Source organism: Dromiciops gliroides, chromosome 5 (assembly GCF_019393635.1).
Source record: "Dromiciops gliroides isolate mDroGli1 chromosome 5, mDroGli1.pri, whole genome shotgun sequence".
NCBI classification, from domain to species: Eukaryota; Metazoa; Chordata; class Mammalia; order Microbiotheria; family Microbiotheriidae; genus Dromiciops; species Dromiciops gliroides.
The window spans coordinates 128,600,985-128,622,894 of record NC_057865.1 but is presented as its reverse complement, the minus strand read 5'-3'; the positions used below and the strand labels follow the sequence as shown (position 1 = coordinate 128,622,894).

The following is a 21,910-nucleotide window of genomic DNA, read 5'->3' as shown; positions in this document are numbered from 1 at the left end:
TGATATCAGGGCAGTTCTCCTTAATAATTTCCTGGAATATGGTGTCTAGATTCTTTTTCTGGTCATGGCTTTCAGGCAGTCCAGTGATTCCCAAATTGTCTCTCCTCGATCTGTTTTCCAGATCAGTTGTCTTTCCAATGAGGTATTTCACATTTTCTTCTATTTTTTCATTTTTTTTATTCTGTTTGACTGATTCCTGGTGTCTCATGGATTCCTTATCTTCCAACTGTCCCACTTTAATTTTTAAGGCATTGTTTTCTTCAGTAAGATTATGCACCTTTTTTTTCCATTTGGCCAAGTGAATTTTTTAAGGTATTGTTTTTCTTCAGTGAGATTATGCAGCTTTTTTTTCCATTTGGCCAAATGAATTTTTTAAGGCTTTGTTTTCTTCAGCTTCCTTTTCCAAGCTGCTGATTCTTTTTCATAGTTTTCTTGTTTTGCTTTCATTTCTCTCCCCATTTTTTTCTTCTACCTCTTGCAATTGATTTTTAAAATCCTTTTTGAGCTCTTCCAGGAAGGCTTTTTGTTCTTGCGACCAATTCACCTTCCCTTGTGAGGCTTCAGATGTAGACAATTTGAGGCTATTGTCCTCATCTGAGTTTGTGTTGGCTTCTTCCCTATGGATACAGAAGCTCTCAATGGAGAGGGCTCTTTTTTGCTTCTTACTCATTATTGCAGCTTATTTATTTATTCTTTAAGTTGAGGTCTGTTCTGGGGGCACCAGGGTCCCTGTTTTGGGCTTCTTGTGCAGGTGTATAGGTGCTGTGTGACCGGGCTTTTACTCTGAGGCCTTTATGGTGTGTGGAGATGCCCCGCCCTGCACTTCCTGTATGATTGTGCTCGGCCAGCCAGGCGCCAGACCCCGGCGTCTGATCCCGCCGTTCCTGGCCCTCTCGGCCGGTGCAGGTAAGTTTTTCCACTGTCCTTCTTGGCCACCAGATTTTTGAACCAGGTTCTGGGAGCCTCAGTTGTCTGGCTGTGGCCCGCAGCTCCTGCTGCCTTGCCCTGACCCCCTCGGCGCTGGGTTGCTGCCCTGCGCTGGGCCTCCCTTTTGCCTGAGTCAGACCGACCTTTTCCTGAAGTCTTCTAAATTATCTCTGGTTGGAGGACTGTGTCTCTCTGTCTCTTTGCAGGTTCTGTAGTTTCAGAATCCTTCCAGAGGCTTGATTTAATGTTTTTTTTGAGGGAACAGAAGGAGAGCTCAGGCAGCTTGCTGCTTCCTCTCCGCCATCTTGGCTTGCTTATAGCTCTTTTAACATCATTGTTTTCTTCTTAGTTTGTGTCTTGATCTTACCTGTAACCATAGTAGAATTTTATGGTCAGATTCTGTTGTTGTTGTTCTTATTGTTTACTCAATTTTACTGACAACACTTGACTTTTAACTTTACATTTACTTTGGTCTCTGCTCTCAGAATGGGAGAAGGAACTGTCCTAAATTTCAGGGATGTGTGTGTGTGTGTGTGTGTGTGTGTGTGTGTGTGTGTGTGTGTGTGTGTTTTGCTCTTTTCAGAGCTAATTTTTAAAAGTTTTCAGTATTTCCAAGGTCAGTTGATCAGAGAGATATATTTACTACTCTCCTTTTTTTATCTCTCATCTTTAACCACCAAGGGCACCTGCTCCCCTGAAGCCACAAGTGTTAGAACTTTTATTGACCCTGTAAATGTGAACAGGTTCCCTGCTCTCTGGTTTCTAGCACTGATGCTTTTCCCTGCTTTGGAATAGAAACGAGGGCTCATAGTATCTTATGGTCAACCACAAGCACTCTTTTTTCATCCTGGAACTGGGACCAGGGTTCCTGCTCCCCTGTAGTCACAAGTGTTAGTGCTCCTCTCAACCCTGGCCCTACAAATCTGAACTGAGTATAGGCAATGCAATAGGGTCATATATTCAGTACCAGCAAAGGGGCCTCTATCATCTGACATACATAAAAACATTTATATGAATGCTTTTTGTTTAATTTATTGAACTAGTTGATTAGGGTGATGTGGATTAGCAAAATCTCCAAATCACAAGTTTTGACTCCAGTTTGTTCCACTTTGTTTCATGTCTTATGTGGATATAACACAATGAAATAAAACATGTGCTTACAACATTAGAAGTTTACTGCAATTTCTTTTAGCTTTACAGATTTTCCAGGCATTTTCATTAGAAAGAAGTCCCTTTCACTAAAAAGGATTCTAAAAATCTGTCTTGGGAACATCAAGTCATAAAACTAGTTTCTAAGGCTTTTCACCTCAGCAAGCCAAATTCAGCTTTTACCAGTGGCGTAGGGAAAGAGTAACAAAATGCCATTGATTTAATTTTTTAATTACTTCAATTACCTTAATAAGATGCTACTTTGAATTCTTTGTAGGCTATTTAAATGTAAACATTAATAGGAATTAGCAGTTTTCTCTGTGTTCCCTGCTCATGCAGTTAAATGAAAAGAGCAGTATGTTAATAAATTCTCTAGAGAACAAATGAGTTCCCCAAAAAGGTAAAAGTGAAAGGTCTCTCCCCTTCCCTCTCAGCTGTCCCCCCAGCTGTAGCTTTGCTGCTGCCTCAGACACCCTGGGAACAATGTCCCCCTCTCCCTCCCCAGCCCTGGCCAGTAGCTGAAGTAAAGATGAGTAGCTCAGAGTAAGTATCATGGATCTAAAGGTTCTGTGGGATTTGTGGCAATGAATTCTTCTGTGAGGTGAAGACTATATCCAAGACAAGTTCAACTTCACAGGGCTCAATGAACAGGTGCCCCACTAAAGGCAGGCACTAGACATGATCCTCAACTTGGAACCTGATGAAGAGTTGGAGGACAGCCCCAACCAGAGTGACCTGAAAGAGCAGGCAGCCGAGACGCTGTATGGACTGATTCAAGCCCATTACACCTTCACAAACCGTGTCATCGCCCAGATGCAGGGAGACTTTGGCTATTGTCCTCCTGTATATTGTGAAAACCAGCCCATGTTGCCCATGGGACTGTCAGACATACCAGTTGAGGCCTTGGTGAAGCTGTACTGCCCCAAGTGCATGGATGTTTACACCCCCAAATTGTCTAGGCAACACCACACAGATGGTGCTTACTTTGTCACTGGCTTTCCCCAAATGCTCTTCATGGTGCATCCTGAGTAAAGGCTCAAACAGCCTGCCAACCAATTTGTGCCCAGGCTGTATGGCTTCAAGATCCACCCTATGGCTTATCAACTGCAACTTCAGGCAGCCAGCAACTTCAAGAGCCCTGTCAAGACCTTCCACTGACTTGTTTCCTCCCCTCCCCACAACACCTCAGGCTGTGACAACATCCCCTTCCCTGTTCCCCCCAGTACACAAACACACACACGCACACATGCACCTTTCTAGAACCCCTAATGGTTTTTAGTTTAAATTAAGAAGTCATTATTGTGATCGTGTGGTAAGAGTATGAAATAAAGTGGAGGAAAAGGAAAGAAGAAAAAAATGAAAGTTCTCTGTGTGATGTAAATTTTCATACATTTTTGCCTACATTATTTTGTATATAACTAAACTAGATTAAGCGGTACGCAGCTTAACTAATTAGGATTCTCTTTTTGTGAGAACATAATACTATGCCTTAAACTGGATTTGTATTTTTACAACATATATTTTTCTCAGTTGAAAAGGTTTTAAAAGGTGAATAGATGTCTTAGCCTTCCTAAGAAAAGTGACTAGTTTGTGCTCCTTGTGTAATTAGGTACTAGTTTTAGTTTCTATTTCAGGATACTACAGGATTCTCTGCATTAGAACAAATCAGATATAAAAAGTAATTAAGTTTATGAGATGCTAATCATATCTATTCCAGTGTAGACTGATGTGATCTCGATTAACCTGACCAACTTAACAAGGTTAAGCCCCTAAAGATAATTCCTGGGGGAAGGTATGAACATCCCCTCTCATGCTTTATTTAGGTCTTCAATCACACCTCCTTGAAGAGTTGTCAAGAACCTATTTACTTGGGTGGCAGAGATGGCCCACTGAGAATAGAGACTTGACTTACGTTTGCTAGGGATTTGAGCATTATCCTTGTACTTGGACATTTTTAAATGGGAGAAAACAGAAGAGGCAGTGAGCAGAGCTGAACATAGATAAAACAAACAGAGTTGAAAGTGGCATCAGTGTTGATGTAGGTCATTGCTCCTAAAGATACTGTGGTATGGCTTGTGGGGGAGGGGATTATACCTATCAGCAGATAGAGATACAGAGACAGATATATGTATATACAGATGTCCGTGTCTATAGATAGATGTTATATAGCCCTCCTTCCAGTTAAACAAACAAAAAGAGATATAAAGATATGGAGACATATACATATATATAGATATAGATATAGATATAGATATAGATATAGATATAGATATAGATCTTTATATAGCTATACATATATATCTGTATATATCTCTTATCTATCCTTCTATCTATCTATCACTCTATCAGTTTATCTATCTTTCTCTCTCTATCAATTTATCTATCTATCTATCTATCTATCTATCTACAGGACAGGCCAGAATTCTCAAAGGAGTCTGATGTTTGAATAAATGTTTGAAAATAATTTTCCTTTATTTTTCACCATTGAGGAGATTTGATTTTTCACACCTAATTTAAATTAATTTCCTACATGATGCTATAGTATTATAAATTCATGACTTTTGGCTCACCCGTGTATTTCTATGTGCATATGTATGTATATGTGTATGTATATTTCATATATGTATGTGGATGTAGGTTTGAATGGTTGTGTGTATATATCTACTTATTTTTTTGTTTTGTTTAGGTCGGTGTGTTTTTTAACTAGAGGGAAGGCTATAACCAAGAATATCTTAGCTATTTTAGCAAGGTGAAAAGACAAAATCTTATTTCTAGATTTGGAAATATCTTCCTATGCAAAGTATGAATATTTCCATTGACACCACCTTGGGACTCTAAGGGATAATGAAAACTGATTCAGTGTTTTAATTTGCCTTATTGCCAAATATTAAGTAAGAATAAAAATTGATTGATCCTCAAGTTGTCAATTTGTTTCACTTGACTAATGAATTAATCAGGTAATTAGCCTGTCTGAAACAAAAGATTTGGTTCACTCATCTACAATATATTTGGTTATACCACCTATTATTTTCACTTTTGTCTTATAATAATTAACATGCTAAATTTTGTGGTGGGAAAAATCAGAATATTATTTAGCACAGGGTAGAAGTCTCTGTAGATGATCCTGCTAGGTGATAAGTGAGTGGATGGAGCAGGAATTACATGATATCCATTATGGTACTCTCTGAAAACCCAAATCTGCAGAAAGGATACCTAGTCTCAGCAAGATCATTCTTGTATTTACTATCTAGGAATGTATTTTTTAACTTATGAAGGCCTTTCTATCTCTATTAATTAATGTTCTCTTTCTATTCTTTTCCCACAATGAAATTAGCCCTTGAAAATTTCAAAACTAGAACAGTGAGAGCTTAGGGAAATCTTCCTGCTGATGAATTTTGCTTTTCATTTTATTTAACTGGAGAAAAGTTCATCGAACCTATGGAGAACTTAATTAAAGGCTCAGTCTCCATGTCTCTGATGCTCAAAGCAAATGCCAAAAAGGCATTTAAAATGAACTGCTTGGGGGCCTGTCAGCTGTTATATCTCTAAGTTTCAAATTTCAGATAACACATAGGCCACAAAGGAACAAGAATGCTATCCTGTAAGACCCCATTTGTAGTCACGCCATATGTTAACCAAACTTGAATTTGCCAGCATATGTGCTTTTTTGATCACTAATTGACAAGAGATTCTCTTGTAGGGTAAACTTCAGGAATTGTGGAGGTACACAACACTGTTTAATGTTCCCAGGATACATTAAATATAATTTAGGTAAGTAAAGTTTCCTTTTTTCATACCATATTATTAGATATAACCCCTAAACTACTTAAGACCAACAAAGATACTTCTAGATTGTGAGCTCCTGCAGGTTTTCCATGGGGAAGGGCTGAAAAAAAGCAGTTGCTTCAACTAGAGAAGCATTGAGTGACTGGTTTCCACTCTCATTCATTACAAGACCTATCCCAAGTAGGGTAGGGAAAATTTATAGAGGTGCTGCTATGAGCTGGAGGATTTTTTAAATGTCTCAGGTACTATCTACCTCAACAATGTCCAGTATGATGAAAACTCCTTTAAGGCCTAAGGTATTGTTTTCCTGGGTACATACCACAATTCCTTGTAAACAGAAGGTACTTAATGCTTTTTTAACTGAAAATTGTTCTTTATTCTTCTCTGAATTTGTGTTGCTAAATATCACTTGTAAGCTGTCCAAGATTTCTAGCTCCAAAGAAAAATAGACACACACACATACACACACACACACACACACACACACACACACACACAGAGTTATTTAACTTTAAATTAATCATGAAAAGTTCTTATGACTGAAGAAGAATTTTTTGGCCCTAGAAGCAAAATAAAAACAAAAACAAATAAAAAAGAAACAGTAAGGGAATAAACAGTATGTGGAAGTTTCTAGAATTGGGAGGTGGGCAGAGTATAACACTTTGCACTTGTATTATGCGTTTATCAAACTCAGCTTTGTAGTAGTGTTATTTGTCTATGAGATCTATCTTGTCCTTTAAACCTTAAGATTCTTGCGGGGAGGGATCACTTCTTGAGTGATCAGCACAGTTTACCATAAAATTATTGAATTTAACCAAGATACACACAAATAGATACCCAAGTATACAAGGGTTAAACATCAGCAATATTAACCTGTTAAATAGGACATAAATCTGAGGGCAATGAAGAAGATTAATTGGTATAAATATTTCTGGGGAAGTAAATATTTTAATGGATACAGATTTAGAATACAATATATGTATGTTGCTTTTATGTTTAATGTCCTGTTGACCTGGGTATAAAAATAACAGGTTCAAGGTGACATTTGTGTAAAATATTTTAAATATAATTTCAATTCATATGGTCAGCAACTAGCTTATTTCAACTTTTTTATAACATCAGCATCTTGAGTAGGCATGCTTACACAGGACCCATTATACTTTTCCATGAAGGGCATTTATTTATTTATTTGTTGTTTTGTTTGTTTTTTGTTTATTTGTAGGGCAATGAGGGTTAAATGACTTGCCCAGTGTCACACACATAGTTAGTGTCAAGTGTTTGAGGCCAGATTTGAACTCAGGTCCTCCTGAATACATGGTCAGTGCTTTATCCACTGTGCCATCTAGCTGCCCCCAAAAATTCCTCCATGATGGTATATTGAATTAATAGAACTAAAACTGTGGAACTGAAACTATTTCTAGCCAAGTAATGCCAGGCTTCACTCAGATAAATTAGTAAAGAGACAAGTAAATTTAGAAAAAAAATGAGCAAACAATCAAAAAATATACGATAAATTAATGATTAAAATTTTTAAAATTTTAGGTGAAAATCACCATTGAAAAGGAAAGCAAGGCAAACAAATTCTAGGAAATTACTATAAATGATCAAAGAATTAATAGCAAGAAAACCCAGCACGGTACAGTAGAGAATAAAATAAAATAATGATTAAAGAAGAAATGTGTGAAATTAACTTGGAAATCAAAGCTCTCAAGAGAAAATCAAAAAGGCAGAACTCAAAATTAGTACTTACAACTATAAGATAGCCAGATAATTAGAGGATCCAAAAAAGAATTGCAGAATTTATAATTGAACCATACAGAAGTGGGGGTGAAATGACAAAACAGATTAAAAAGACAGCAGCTATGTCAGAACATATGTATTCTGTACAAACTAATATGACATACTTTGATAAAAGTTAAGAAGGTTATTTGAATTTTCAGATGTTTGAAAGAAGAGAACAAAAAAGATAAATAAGTACAGTAAACAACATAAGGATAAGCTATGAAATCACTATCATCCTGTTTCTAAGGCTATTAAAAACACTTCTTTTTTTAGTTCAATAAAAAAAGAAATAATATATAAAGGAATAGAAAACATAAAAAAGTAATCTACTAGATAAAATTTCTATCTAGATGAATAATTTAAAGTGAAAACTAAAAGATTAAATTTATATAAGGAGTCAAAACAATAAAAAAATAAACTTAAAATCAGTTAAATCTTTACAAGAGAACCTTGAGAAGTAGTGATTTTTTTATTTTATTGGGGGTTTTTTGGTGAGGCAGTTGGGGTTAAGTGACTTGTCCAGGGTCACACAGCTAGTGTCAAGTGTCTGAGGCCAAATTTGAACTCAGGTCCTCCTGAATCTAGGGCGGGTCCTTTATCCACTGCACCACCTATTTGCCCTAAGAAGTAGTGAATTAATTTAAAGGAGGACAAGGCCCCCTGAAATAAGATGTAGAAAATTTTTGATCTCTTATAAGGTCTCCAGAAATCTAGCCCAATGAAAATGATGAATCTGTATGAATTGTTTATTATATCCCCGCAACATTTTGTCACTCCCTTTCTGCTCTTTATTATGCATATTAGTTGTTTAGAAATTTGAGGGAGTGATATAAGAATAACTTTTCTTTATTTAGAGTGTGAGTTCTCATCATTTGTTAATAGGATTGTGATAGTTCTACCAAGAGAGATTGGATCAGGCTTGCACTTGAGAAGCTATTGAGTTGTTTTGTTTTCAATTTACATGCTGCTATGAATCATTTAAGACAATAATTATTAACATTGAGCCGAGCACTGTCCAATTTTGTAAAGCAACTAGTATTTTATTTACTTTCCATATTAACTTTCTGTAGCTCATTATATTAATGGTAAAATGGTTACATATTTTTCAGGTGATCAGATTTGATATCTAGCACTATTACTATGCCATGGGGGGAATGGTATATTATATTATCTATTCTCCTGGACTTTCATTTGTTTTTCAGTTATTCATATCTTGATTCATAAAATTATTTAACTTGATTCAAAACCAAAGAAAATACAAAAGAATAGTAAAAAATATACAAAATGGTTTCTATCTATACTTGTAGAATGAAACAAATAAATGAATTCCTAATTCCTCAATGATCACTTTTCCTCATGCCCCTTTAGACAATAAACTAAAATTTCAGATTAATGAGAATTTGTGAAGGAAAAACAACATTTTCAGTGATGAGTGATGATCTCCTTAATGACCTTAGCCAAACTGTTCAGAAGAGTTAGGTAAAAATAAGAAAGCTTTTTTTTTTTCTACAAGTCTGTAAACAGTAACACTTGCTCCTATAAATTGTATTTGCATGTGTATATATGTGTGTGTGTATATATATATATATATATATATATATATATACATATGAAATATGTATATATATATAACCAATAAGTATTATTATGATAACTTCAAAGTGTTTGATTTCATCCAAAATTTTGGATTCCATGCAAATAATGGACACAAATTAAACCAGTCTGTGAATAAGGCCCAGACAACCAGTGACACACAAAACAAAATAATTAAATTTGGGCCAAGAGAAAGGAGAAAGTAAAGAAATGAATGGAGAGGGAAAACAAGGTTTGGAAAGATAGAAAAATTGAAAAAGTGAACTATTAGAATAATTGCCCGCTAGCCAAGGGTGGCTTTACATCCAGAGTCATATCAATATCTTTAAATTATAGAGGAACAGAGAACATTTTAGTTGACAAGTATGTTTTAATAAGTGTCCATAAATTATGTATTAAACAATGATAATATGCTTTAATCAACAGTTTAAAACATTCATCATCATTCGTATTCATGGCAAAATACAAATAAGCAATTAGAGTTGGGTTATTTCTTTAGAGGGCAACTAAAGTTCATTATTGAGGGAAAGTTGTAATTGAATTCATTTGCTTTTATAATCATAGTATTTTGTAAAATTAGTCACAGATTGCATTTAAGAAGAAAAGTTCCCCATCATAACCCATCAGTGCTTCAGTTTGAATTTGATGACAGAGGTTAGATGGTTTTTTGTTGTTGTTGTTGTTTTTGTCCATTTACAAAAGAACGCCTAAGTAATCAGCATTGTTAGAAATTCCACTGGAAAACAATCAATAATATGCAAAGGGATATAAGCAATTATTCCTCTTTCTCTGTATTATAAATGATCAAACAGAAGCACCCTCTAAGACAGGAATGCCAATTCAAGTAGTATCCTTTAACAATGAAGAGGGTAAGATGTTTAGAGATGTAGAAAAACTCAATCACACTTACTGACCATTACCATGATAATGTGATGCATTTTTAGTACATCAAAATTTTTATAGGTAAATGGATAGACATATACAGATATATATAGATATACCTGTACCTATACCTATACCAATACTTATACCTATACACATTTATATGCTTACTTTAATAAAACACTCACTATAGAAACTAATGCATATATTTCCTTTATTTTATTTCAATCTTATAATAGTTATTTACTTAATGTAAGATAATGTACATATGCAATATTAGCATTTCATAGAAAAGAGTACTTGTGGTACTCTTTAAAAGAAGTTCACAAAGTCTTTGTGTAAAATATCTATTTCATAGTTACTAAAAAAAAAATCCATTAAATGTGTCAATATCCCAGTTTGCTGCATGACTGTTAGTATTTTGCCCAAATATATATTCTTTGTCTTAAAACAAACTAAAATGTTTCATGTTGAAAGCAGGATCTAGGAATGGAAATGATCAGAAAATATATTCTTAAAATTTTCCTTTTTTGCTTTAAAAATCCTCAGTTTCTTGCAAACACATGGTAAACTTTAGATAATTCATAAAGACAAATTGAATATAATTGAATTATATGAACTAGTCTTTACTATTCAGATAGAAATAGCACAAAGATGTCATGATGTCTTTTTTAGTGAGGCAATTGGGGTTAAGTGACTTGCCCAAGGTCACACAGCTAGTAAGTGGTCAAGTGTCTGGGGGCCAGATTTGAACTCAGGTTCTCCTGAATTCTGGACCCGTGCTTCATCCACTGTGCCACCTAGCTGCCCCCACGATGTCTATTCTTATACCATAAATTTAATTAAATATCAGGGTTTCAGATTTAGAAAGGACCTCTTTAGCTATCTACTCTAAAAAGTATCTGAAAATAATTTACTTTACAATATGACAGATAAATGCTAAGTTATCTGGCATTTACTTAATTAATATCACAAGTTGAATACATGTATTCCCAGGAAGCCTATAGATTTCTGGACATGTCTCTATGTTAGAAATTTGTTTTTCTGTACATTAAATATAATTACAGTTCCTTTCAACTCATAACCATCATTCTTACTCAGGTCCATATACCCTTTAAAACATTCAAACATAAATAGCATGTCTGCTCTACCCTTTTCTCCAGATTTAACATCTCCATTTGCTTCAAATCATACTACTACAGCCTGAACTTGGAGCTCTTCAATATTCAAGTCACCCTCCTTTGGATTTTCGCTAGTTTAACAGTGCCCTTCCTAAAGTGGAAGAGCCAAGATGGCAGAGAAAAGGCAGTGACTCACCTGAGCTCTCCCAAACCCTTTAGAACCCCTTTAAATAATGCCATGAAACAATTCTTGGAGCACCAAAAACCACAAAAGGATGGGGTGAAATAATTTTCCAGCCAAAAACTATTTAGAAGGTCAGTAGGAAAGGACAGTCACATCCAGGTGAGAGTGGAGCACAGTCCAGTACAGGACATATGAGTAATGGCCCTGGCAAACCAGAAGCAGGTCTTAGGAGCCACTAAATCATGACCGGCAGTAGCTGCTCATGGAACTCAGCCCATAGATTATGAAGGGGTTGAACAACTAATCAGAAGGAGATTTGTAGGGTCTCTTTTGCAGACACTCAGGGCAGGACTCTGCTACTTTGCCTGTACTTGAATCTGGTACACATTCCTGAGTGGCAGTCCCAGGGCTAGCAGAACTAGCACATCAGAGCTTATAGATCACAGTGGAGCAGGGGTCCTCCTCATAGTTTCAAGGTAGAAAAGAATACTTGTGGTTGTGCACAGATGAGATAACAGGCAAAGAAATTAGTAAACACACCTATCCTTAAATCATACCACTTTGGAAAGAACTGAAAACCTTATGGGTCCCAAGAAGTATTTTCTGAAAGAACTGCACAAAATCCCTGACCTTGGGACAGTGCACCCTCCATCCTGGAAGCAGAGTCTTACTTTAACAAAGAGTCAAAATTTAAGATATAGGCTGGGAAAATGAACAAGGAAGGAAAAAGAAAAATTCTGACTAATAAAAGTTACAAGGAAAATCAAAACACACATTAAGAAAATGATAATAAAATAGAAGTCAAAGCCCTTATATCCTAAGCATTGAATTAAAATATAAATTGGGCTCGGGGGGGGGGGGGGGGGTCGGCTAGGTGGCGCAGTGGATAAAGTACTGGCCCTGGATTCAGGAGGACCTGAGTTCAAATCCAGCCTCAGACACTTGACACTTACTAGCTGTGTGACCCTGGGCAGGTCACTTAACCCCCATTGCCCCACAAAAAAACAAAAAAACAAAACAAAACAAAAAAATGGGCTCAGGCCATAGAAGAGCTCAAAATGGATTTTGAAAATCAAGTAAGAGTGGTAGAGGAAAAATTGAGAAGAGAAATGAAAGTAATTCAAGGAAATCATGAAAAAGGAGTCAACAGCTTGGTAAAGGAAATGCACACACACACACACACACACACACAAAACAAAAAAAAAATAAACAAAAACCAAACCCAAATACTGAGGGAGATAACAATTTAAAAACAGACAAGGCCAAATGGAAGAAGAGGCACAAAAAATCCACAGAAGAAAAAAAAATGTCTCCTTAAAAAGTAGAATTGGCCAAAGGGAAAAGGAGGTACAGAAACTTAAGAAATAAAATAATTCATTAAAAATTAGATTGAGCAATGGAAGCTAATGACTTTACGAGAAATAAGGAAACAATAAAACAAAACCAAAAAACATGAAAAAAAATAGATGACAATGTGAAATATCTCACTGGAAAAAATAACTCAAGAATCCATATTGCCTCTTGAATAAAATATAAACTTTGGTTTTTGGAAGTGTCTTCAAAATCTGTCCCCATCCAACTTTCTAGTTTCATTATATATTACTCCCCTCTTTAAACTTCATGGTTCATCTAAATTGTTCCTTACATAAGCATGTTATTTTTTTGTCTTAAGTCTTTGTGACTTCAGGTACTGGAATGTGTCCCTTTCTCACCATTGATTCATAGACTTCTAGTTTCCTTCAAGCTCAGCCAAAGCATCACTGTCTCAAGATGTCTTTTCCAGTTCCCACAATTACTTGTGTTCACATTCCCCGATGACCTTGAACTACATGTCTCTTTGTATTTAATTTTGTTTTCTATAAATGTGTGTATGTATATGTGTGTATTTATGTGTTTATGTATATTAAATCTATATATGTAATATTTACATATATTTACATATATGCATCTGTACACATATTTTCTGTGTATCTGACTATGTACATATTTTCTTCCTAAATAAAATGTCAGCACCATTCAAGTAGGAATTGTTTCATTGCATTTATATCCCTGGTTCTTATCATAGAGTAGGTGGTTGATAAATGCCTTCTTGATTTATTATTACCTAAATATTCCTAAAAAAAACAAATCACTCAATTCAGCACAAGATCAGATTAGTTTATTTATTATAAAAGGGGATGGTGACTAGATCAGGTAAGCAAAAATATGGAAGGATGTTTCTCACATGCCTTCATATATAATTAGAGACACAATCTAATGTTCTGAGTTCTGAGACATGAACCCCCTGTAAATCATTTGCAGCTAAGTGACTATATGTTAAATGTTAATGCAATTCTTGGATAAAAATAGACACCCATTAAAAATAGACTGTCAAATAATCCACCTAATTTCAATTCAATGAGAGTATACCATTTATGAGTTAATGTTCCTTGAAAAGCTCAGTGCTTACATTTTATGCTTTTAAATAGCATGTTCTTTTAATCAGTTTTATTTACTTTCTTCAGCAAGATTAAGATTATTGTTTCACAATAATCACACTCAAATGTGTCAGGTTAATAGCAACTAGAATTGTGATTGCTGGGAAAAGTCAGCACCAAATCCTTTTGAAACAGAATAAGGCATTTGTTTCTATTCTGTGGATTTTCAAATAGATGCACAGTGCCCTCAGGGTTATTTAGTAAGTCCATGATGTAACAGGAGCTACACTTTAAAAATAACTGGTTAGCCTATTTTAAATCAAAATCCTTAAATTGTTTCTTTGATATGCCACTTAATTTATAATCCCAATGTGTTCATTCCTTTAAATAATGCTGATAGCAACTCATCTATTTTCTTCTCAATAACTCATTCACATTCTCCTATAAATTCTTCAGAGAGGTTCCTGCACAAGGTTCTGGGATGCTTCTTCTAGCTCAGTGACTTAAAGGAAGACCATAATGTTATTTCATCATTAGTTTAAAGGAAACTAGAATGTTAGAGTTTCTAAATGGCAACCAAATGTTCACCAGAGATAATAATCATTCTGACCTGTGGAAGATAGTTTCAGTCTTGTCAGGCTAAAAGATGATTGGGAAGAAGATAACTAGAAGAGCTTCTACTAATGAATTCAGAAAAAAAAAATCTAAAGGAAGGAGGCCAGGGTTGCATAAAGACCATATTGTAAAATGAAGAAAATGATTGTAACTACCTCACAGGGTTCTTAGGAAGATCAGATAAAGTAATGTATATAAAATGCTTTCTAAGTTCTAAGTTTGGGTGTTTTTTTTTTTTTTCCTGCTTCTTCTGCTGCTGCTGCTATTACAACTACTAAATACCAGTGTCAAGTTTGATAGGACCTTTTGACCTTCCTTTTCTCTAGTTTCCATGAATTTCCCTAAAGTGAGTGGACTAGTTGTAAAAATCTCATTGTCCTCCACTTCCTTTTCTGCCTCTTTACTTCTTTCTTTCATGTTTTCATCATAATCATCACAATCACATTTATAGAGTGTGATCAGTTCACAAAATGTCTTGACATTCTACTCAAGAACCAATCAGGCAATTAGACTTGCCTAGGCATATATGAGGAAAATCTTTGGGAATACAGACTAAAGCCTGGTTTGGCTTAATGTGACATATTATTCATGCTACTCAGCTGGAAGTGGCTAGTTCCAATTTGCCTTTTATAGCTAATAATAACTGAAGCTTATTTTTCATATACTATTCTCAGCAAGGGCAGTATAATTCTAATACCAATATGCACAGTTAGGACTTCCACACTTTTTAGAGTCTGGTCATCATTTAATTGGGGTAAAAAATTATTAGAGAAAATGAGAAAATTTCAATGAATCTTCCATCTCCAGAACAAAACAGTCCATTGAGAATAACAACTGGTCATATTTGAGAGCAGCAGATACAACTATAGATATCAAAATTCTTGGGAAGAGGGCTTCTTCACAGCCAGTCTCAGTCATTTAATAGTGGATATTGTTTTTCTTTAAAATGTCAATAAATGTCATTCCTAATTGTGGTATAAATTAATATTGATTTTTCCAAATGAATTTTTCAGGCTATTAGAATCAACAAGATAATATTTACTAGGCATGCAATGAGTGTGCTTAAAGTTATCTTAATGTATACAAAGATACACTACACAATAGAGTATGTAAGCCAATAGAATGCTAGTTAAGTATCTAGAAAAATAGCAATTAGAATTCAGTAGCTAATAGAAATGAACAGGGTATTTTATATAGCTTACCAGATTCTTTATTTGGAGAAACTTCAGTGTCATTCCTATTACTTCTTTAGGTGAATAATGCTTTCCATCTCATAATGCCTCTACTTAGTCACTAAACATTGCTCTTAGGTAAAAGAAAATGTGTTACATGTTCCTTGATGACTACTCTTCAACTAAGAGACTTAATTCTACTAAGACATTAAAATGTTATTTTGATGTGTGGCACAGCAGTTCTCCTTATTTTAGGAGGGCAATAAGCAAATGGGTTTGAAGGCATGCTAGGCAGTACTAGAAAGGAAACCAGTATGGCTCCTTTGATTTTAATATCCCAAATCATTCTGAATGTTTATGTGTGTGTGTGAATATGTGTATTTACATGTAAATTTTCATATTAAGGTCCACTTTAAAAGTTCATCTGAAGTTGGGTATTTTGAATATATATATATATATATATATAAAATCTCATAATTCTTAGTAGAAAATTGCAAAATTTAGCATAATTACAAATAAGTAGAAGCATTATTTATTTCATTATTTAGATACAGAAAATCTAGCTATTTGATCAAATTTATTTTTGTCATCTGCCAAGAGTTTATTAACCATATTACCATTTTTTAAAATACTGCATTGGTACGGACATCCACTTGCAGAAATGAAACTGCCAGAAAGAAGTGTTGTTTTCGTAAATTTCAATGTTAATAACTACCAGACTGACCATGGGCGACCTAAAAGGGAAACAATCTGCTAAAACAGATTCTACTTACCTCAACTTCCTAAAATTGATAAAACTTATCTTCTGCCTTCTCAGGTCAGATTAAAATATATCTAATAGGTCCATAGTTGGAAGGGGGAAACTGAGGTAAATGTTAAAGGTGTTATTATCCACATATAGATAAGAGATTAGAAGTCAGGGAATTTGATCCCAGAATAGTATTATATACCTCCCTCCTTCCCTCCCTCCCTATCTATCTATCAGTCTAATTGATCAATCGATTTGGTTTGTTGGTGGGTTTACTGGTTTTTCATTGTCCCATGTTGTTTTACCCCAAATTATGGGTTGGATAAGCATTAGTATTCTATAATCTTAAATGGTAAAACTTCTCCCAAGTTGAGGTAGAATAAATAGATTGCTCTTTGGTATCCCTCCACACCTGGAAGGATAAAAGTTGTTGGAGTCCCTAGCCTAGTAGGCAAGGGGGCACTTTTTATGCCCTTGGTGACTAAGAAACTACATTAAGGAAGCAGGCACTAAGTAGGTCCTGGCACTACTTTCTCTTCTTTTAAGGGAAACTAATCCCTGTTGAAAGACAATAAGAGGAGACATATGCTTAATCTATTTTGTAGGAAAGTACAGATGAATATTCATGCTATCAAAAATAGAATTGTACCAGAATGTCTCCTCCCCTTACTTTTAAGGTTATCTTTGAATAAAATTAGGTCAATTTACATAGCCATGTCTAAATGCTCTCAAATGGTAACAAAACAGGAATATCTTTTCCAAAACCCAAACTATTCAGTGAGAGACTATCCAAAGCAAGAGGAACTGGAGTTAGAAGAAGAAGGAGACCCCAACCATGAACCAACCAATATTAAATAATGAAAGAAAGAGCCATCTGAAGAAGTCTTTTTTGGGGACCCAAGTATAAAATGGAAGAAGCTTCAAATGGTCTTATACTCTCAGTACCCCCAGAGGTAGGAAATACTTATGACCTTGTCAGCTAAGACTCTAGTGTTATTCCTCAACTGTCCATCTTCTTAAAACTTATCACAAAGCCTTTGACTAAATCCCATACTCATTCCTTATGCATATATTGCAAATATACAAAATAGAGCTCAGTATAATGAGAATGATAGAAGATGTTATGGCCACATCGAAAACTATTATGCATTTAAAATGCCACCAATATAACAATGTCAAAAATAATTCATATTAAAATATGGCATACCAAGGAATTAATAATTTAAGTCTCTTGGTTTTTCATTAATTCTAGCAATTTCTTGGCTTGGCCTTCAAAATCTCTTTTGAGTACAATCACATCTATGCCAGATAACTGTAAAATTAGGGCTGTGTCATGTTCAAAAAGATTTCTGGTTTTTCTTTTGCAGGAAACACAGTTGAGACATAATTCTGAATCTATGACCACCTTTTCTATATAGAACTAAGTAAGGCTACCAACAGTTGTTCCACACTCCATGTATATGATGAGATTAAGCAATACTGCTTTAAAGAAACACAAATTTAACAGGTCTTTCTTTTGGTGGAATCTTTTTCCAATGTTATCAAAAAGTCATTTAGACTCAAAAAGTATAAAATTATCAAGGTATGCCAAGGGAAGATAAAGATAGAAATTTTTGACATACAATTAGTGAATTAGGGGCATATTTGCAAATATCTTGAACTCCCCTAGGCAAGACGGATAAAAACATAAAAGTATTTAGGAGAAAGTGATAACCAAATGTATTAAGACATTTCTATTCATTGTGAAATCAAAACTGAAGGGGAAGAACACATTTAAAACTATTAATAAATATCTAATACCAGTTTTAATGAATCCTTTTGGGAGTGTAAAATGAATAACAGTTTTGACATATAATAATAAACACTTACATGCGATTAATAAAATGTAGGGCTTCTCACCCTAAGGAAACTACAGAAAAATTAAAACTTCTGCCCCCTAAAGGAGGGGGAAAAAATGTCAGACATTCTTAAATCACATGATAAGCACTGGTCAAAAACCTTCAGTTTAAAGGCTCATAGTAAGTATACCACATTAAGGAAGAAGAGGATTGATAGACATCCTAAGAGGTCAAAAACCTACATAAATAATTTAAAAGAAGTAGACATCAGTCAGTTCAATATTAAAGACTGATATCAGTTACACATCACCAAATTTTCTAATTTAATTCAAAGTGGTTTACCTCTGGATGGAGTATAAGAAACAATAAAATTCAAGTGTGGAATCAAAATGCCTACCATCGATAACAGCTGCATTCATTCAGCCCATGTGAAGTATAACAGGAGTTTAGTATAGCAAAGGTTATGGAACGCTTCTCAGAATAATGTCTTAAATGCACAAAATGTAATATACAGGATTAAAAATGAAAGCAATTATGTTGAAATTCATTTATAAAACATGTTTAGGAAGTTCTTGGATTCCAGGTTAAGAACCCCTGGTAGCAGAGGAGTTATCCTTAAAGATATGTACTTAGTCATCAGTGCACATTATGTAAGGAGACAGAAGAAACTACAATATAACTCTATTCTGCAAATATTTATCACCTACCCCAAATATCTAGCAAGTCATTCCTGAGGGCTATACTCATACATCAGAAGCTCACTTTCTTTTTACAGACTAACAGAAGAGAAATGTCTATATTCCAGATACAGATCTAAAAATATCCTGGAGAACTAAATCAATAAACTATGCAGTAACCAGACCATTATCATATACCAAGTTGTTCCTCAAAACAGAAAAAAAAAATGATTGTTAAAACTTAAACATGGTATTTTTCATGGATGTCACCATACACCAAATTCAAAACCTCAAAGCTACTTGGAATGAAAAGCTATCAAAATAAATATACCTAGTAGTTGAAATCAAAATCATAAGAACAGTATCATATGGGAGCAGGTAGGTGGCACACTGGATAAAACACTGGCCCTGGATACAGGAGGACCTGAGTTTAAATCTGGCCTCAGACACTTGACACTTACTATCTGTGTGACACTGGGCAAGTCACTTAACCCTCATTACCCCACCAAAAAAAAAAAAAAAAGGAACAGTGTCATGTACATATTATATCCCTGTTATTCTATCTATTATTCGAGTTGCATAGAGGATGCTTTTAATGAAACTGCAGAGAATGAATTTATATCAAAATACCTTTTATGTAACTGCAAAAAGCAGTTACTTTATAAAATTATGAGATAATCCATAGACTATTCAATAGATAATAATCACAAGCTAGTCACTTGTCCTAGGACTGTTTCTATACGAACCATATTGAAAAATGACAAGAACAAGGTAATAACAACTCATTTATAAATTACTTTAAATTTGTAAAATGCAAAATCTCATTTGGTTATGAAGTAAAACAAATTTAAAAGAGTCTATAAGTAAAACATAAGCATCTCTGCAAAATGTCTTATTTCAGAAACATGCAAAAATGTTTTGTGCTTTATGGCAGCTATTGTATTCATACATGAGAAGGAAGGTATATAGAAATTCAAATATATATGCAAATATTTTTTATTAAAAATGAAAACTCAAACTCATTATTGATTCCCTTTTGTATATACTAAATTAAGGTGTTCATCTTTTTCACTAATAATTTAACATTCTTGTTATTTAATGTATTTTCCCCTATGTATTTTTTATCTATTGAAAAAACACAAATATTGTTCTACAACTGAGAAAAACATAGACTGAGCACTCCAGATGCATTATATAAATATAGGCTCATTTCTCTCTTTCCTTAGGAATAAAACTTTTCAGAGAAAATGCTTTGTGCAATTTCTTTTAGCTATTAAAAAATTACTTTGGGGAAAGTGTGGGACAATCTGTTTTGTACATCAGTGAAATGTTCTTTATCTTCATAAAATGACTGTAAAATTTAATTGGAACCTTGAACCATATGAAACCTTTATTTTTACTTTTAAAAAGTTGCCCTGCTGTAGACCCAGAAGGGGATGAAAATCCCACTAGTACTTCTTTAGAGTTGTTACAAATTATAACATTTGGTGACTCATCATTTCATTTGAATTTCATCCTCATTTTTCAGAGGAAAATTTGACTTGTATCTTTTTGGAGATACACGGAAAGGCCAAAGATCTTTGAGGGAATGTTTGCTTGGGGAGATCCTAATTTCCAAGTGCGATAGGTTTGTCCCAAATTTCATGTGACAAATGTCTACCATAAAGACCATTATAAAACACAAATCATTTTCATTAATAAAATAAATCAAAGAAAGTGCTGCTTTTTAACCTTTACATACATTTTAGGGAAAATTAATAGCAGTGGCTGACAACATGCCAATCATTTCTATAATGGCAGCCATTAAACCTCATAGGTATCATGTTATTATCCAGTTCATACCAATTAATCAGCTGCTTTGGCAAAATCCACCTAATTACCTTCCCTCGTGCTACTAAAACTATTAGCGATATATTACTCCCATCATTCAGCAAGCTTAGTGATGAGGTTTGAACAAGTGGTTTTACTTGACACATGTCACATTCTTGGTATTATTCAAGGGTATTTCCCTGGATATGCAAATTGTTTATTTTGTTACCTATCAAAGTTAAGAAAATAAATCTGTTGTACATTTATGAGGTTGCAGATCAACTAAAAGTTTTGTTCAAAGAAAGCATTGCTAAGTCTGAATATTTTTACTACTATTCTCATCTTGGCAAAGGATGAAACAAAAACAAAGGCTACCATCACCCAGTGTAAATGAAAATGTCAAACTCAGGCATTTTGGGTATAAGAAGTATATGATGAGCAGGCTTGACTCTTCAATTCCATTAAAGGGAAATGATCAGAAAAGACAGCTTAAAAATTTAGCAAAGTGTTTTTTACCTTTCACTTAAATAAACCCAGACTTTAAGGGTAAAATGAGGGGGAAAATGAAAGTATATTCAGGAAGGAGGCAGATGAACTATTTAAATATGACTCAAAAAGTTGACAAAACAACATAAATTTGTGATCCTTAAAATTAAATGCAAGAAGTTAGAATCTAGATTAATAGTGAAATAAATGCATTCCTTAAAATCAGTGTTGCAAATAAGTAGTTATTATGTATTTATTAGCCTACCTAATATAACCCCAGAGTATCCATTTCAATAAAAATTAGATCAGCAATCTCTGGCACTTAACTGTCATAGAAGCAGCATCATAAATAACCATTACAAACAAAGGTTTAGAGAGTGGTTCATTATAACACTCATGTGATGGAAGGGGAAGGTAGAAAGAGCAAGAGACAGTCAAAGCCAGAAAGAGAGACAAAGAAACAGAGAAGGAGATGGTGATAGAGACAGAGAACAGAGTATTTATTAAATGCTTACTAGAACTATGAAAAGTTCTGGTCACTTAGTTACATATACATAAATTTGTAATCTCATTTTTATGGTGGAAACAGGACCACAGAGAATTTAAGTGAGATGCCCAAGCTAGTCCTAAAGCCAGCACATCTTCCTGGAATAAAAATGATGCAAGATTATAAGCAAAATTTCTGTGAATATTTTGTCAGATTTTTCTTTTTAAGAAAAGTAAA

The 21,910-nt window shown here is 34.4% G+C and overlaps 1 pseudogene; it reads left to right on the top strand.

The window, feature by feature from the left end:
- The first annotated feature begins 2,599 nt into the window (after nucleotides 1-2,599).
- LOC122730151 lies at nucleotides 2,600-3,234 on the top strand (annotated as a pseudogene).
- The last annotated feature ends 18,676 nt before the right edge of the window (nucleotides 3,235-21,910 follow it).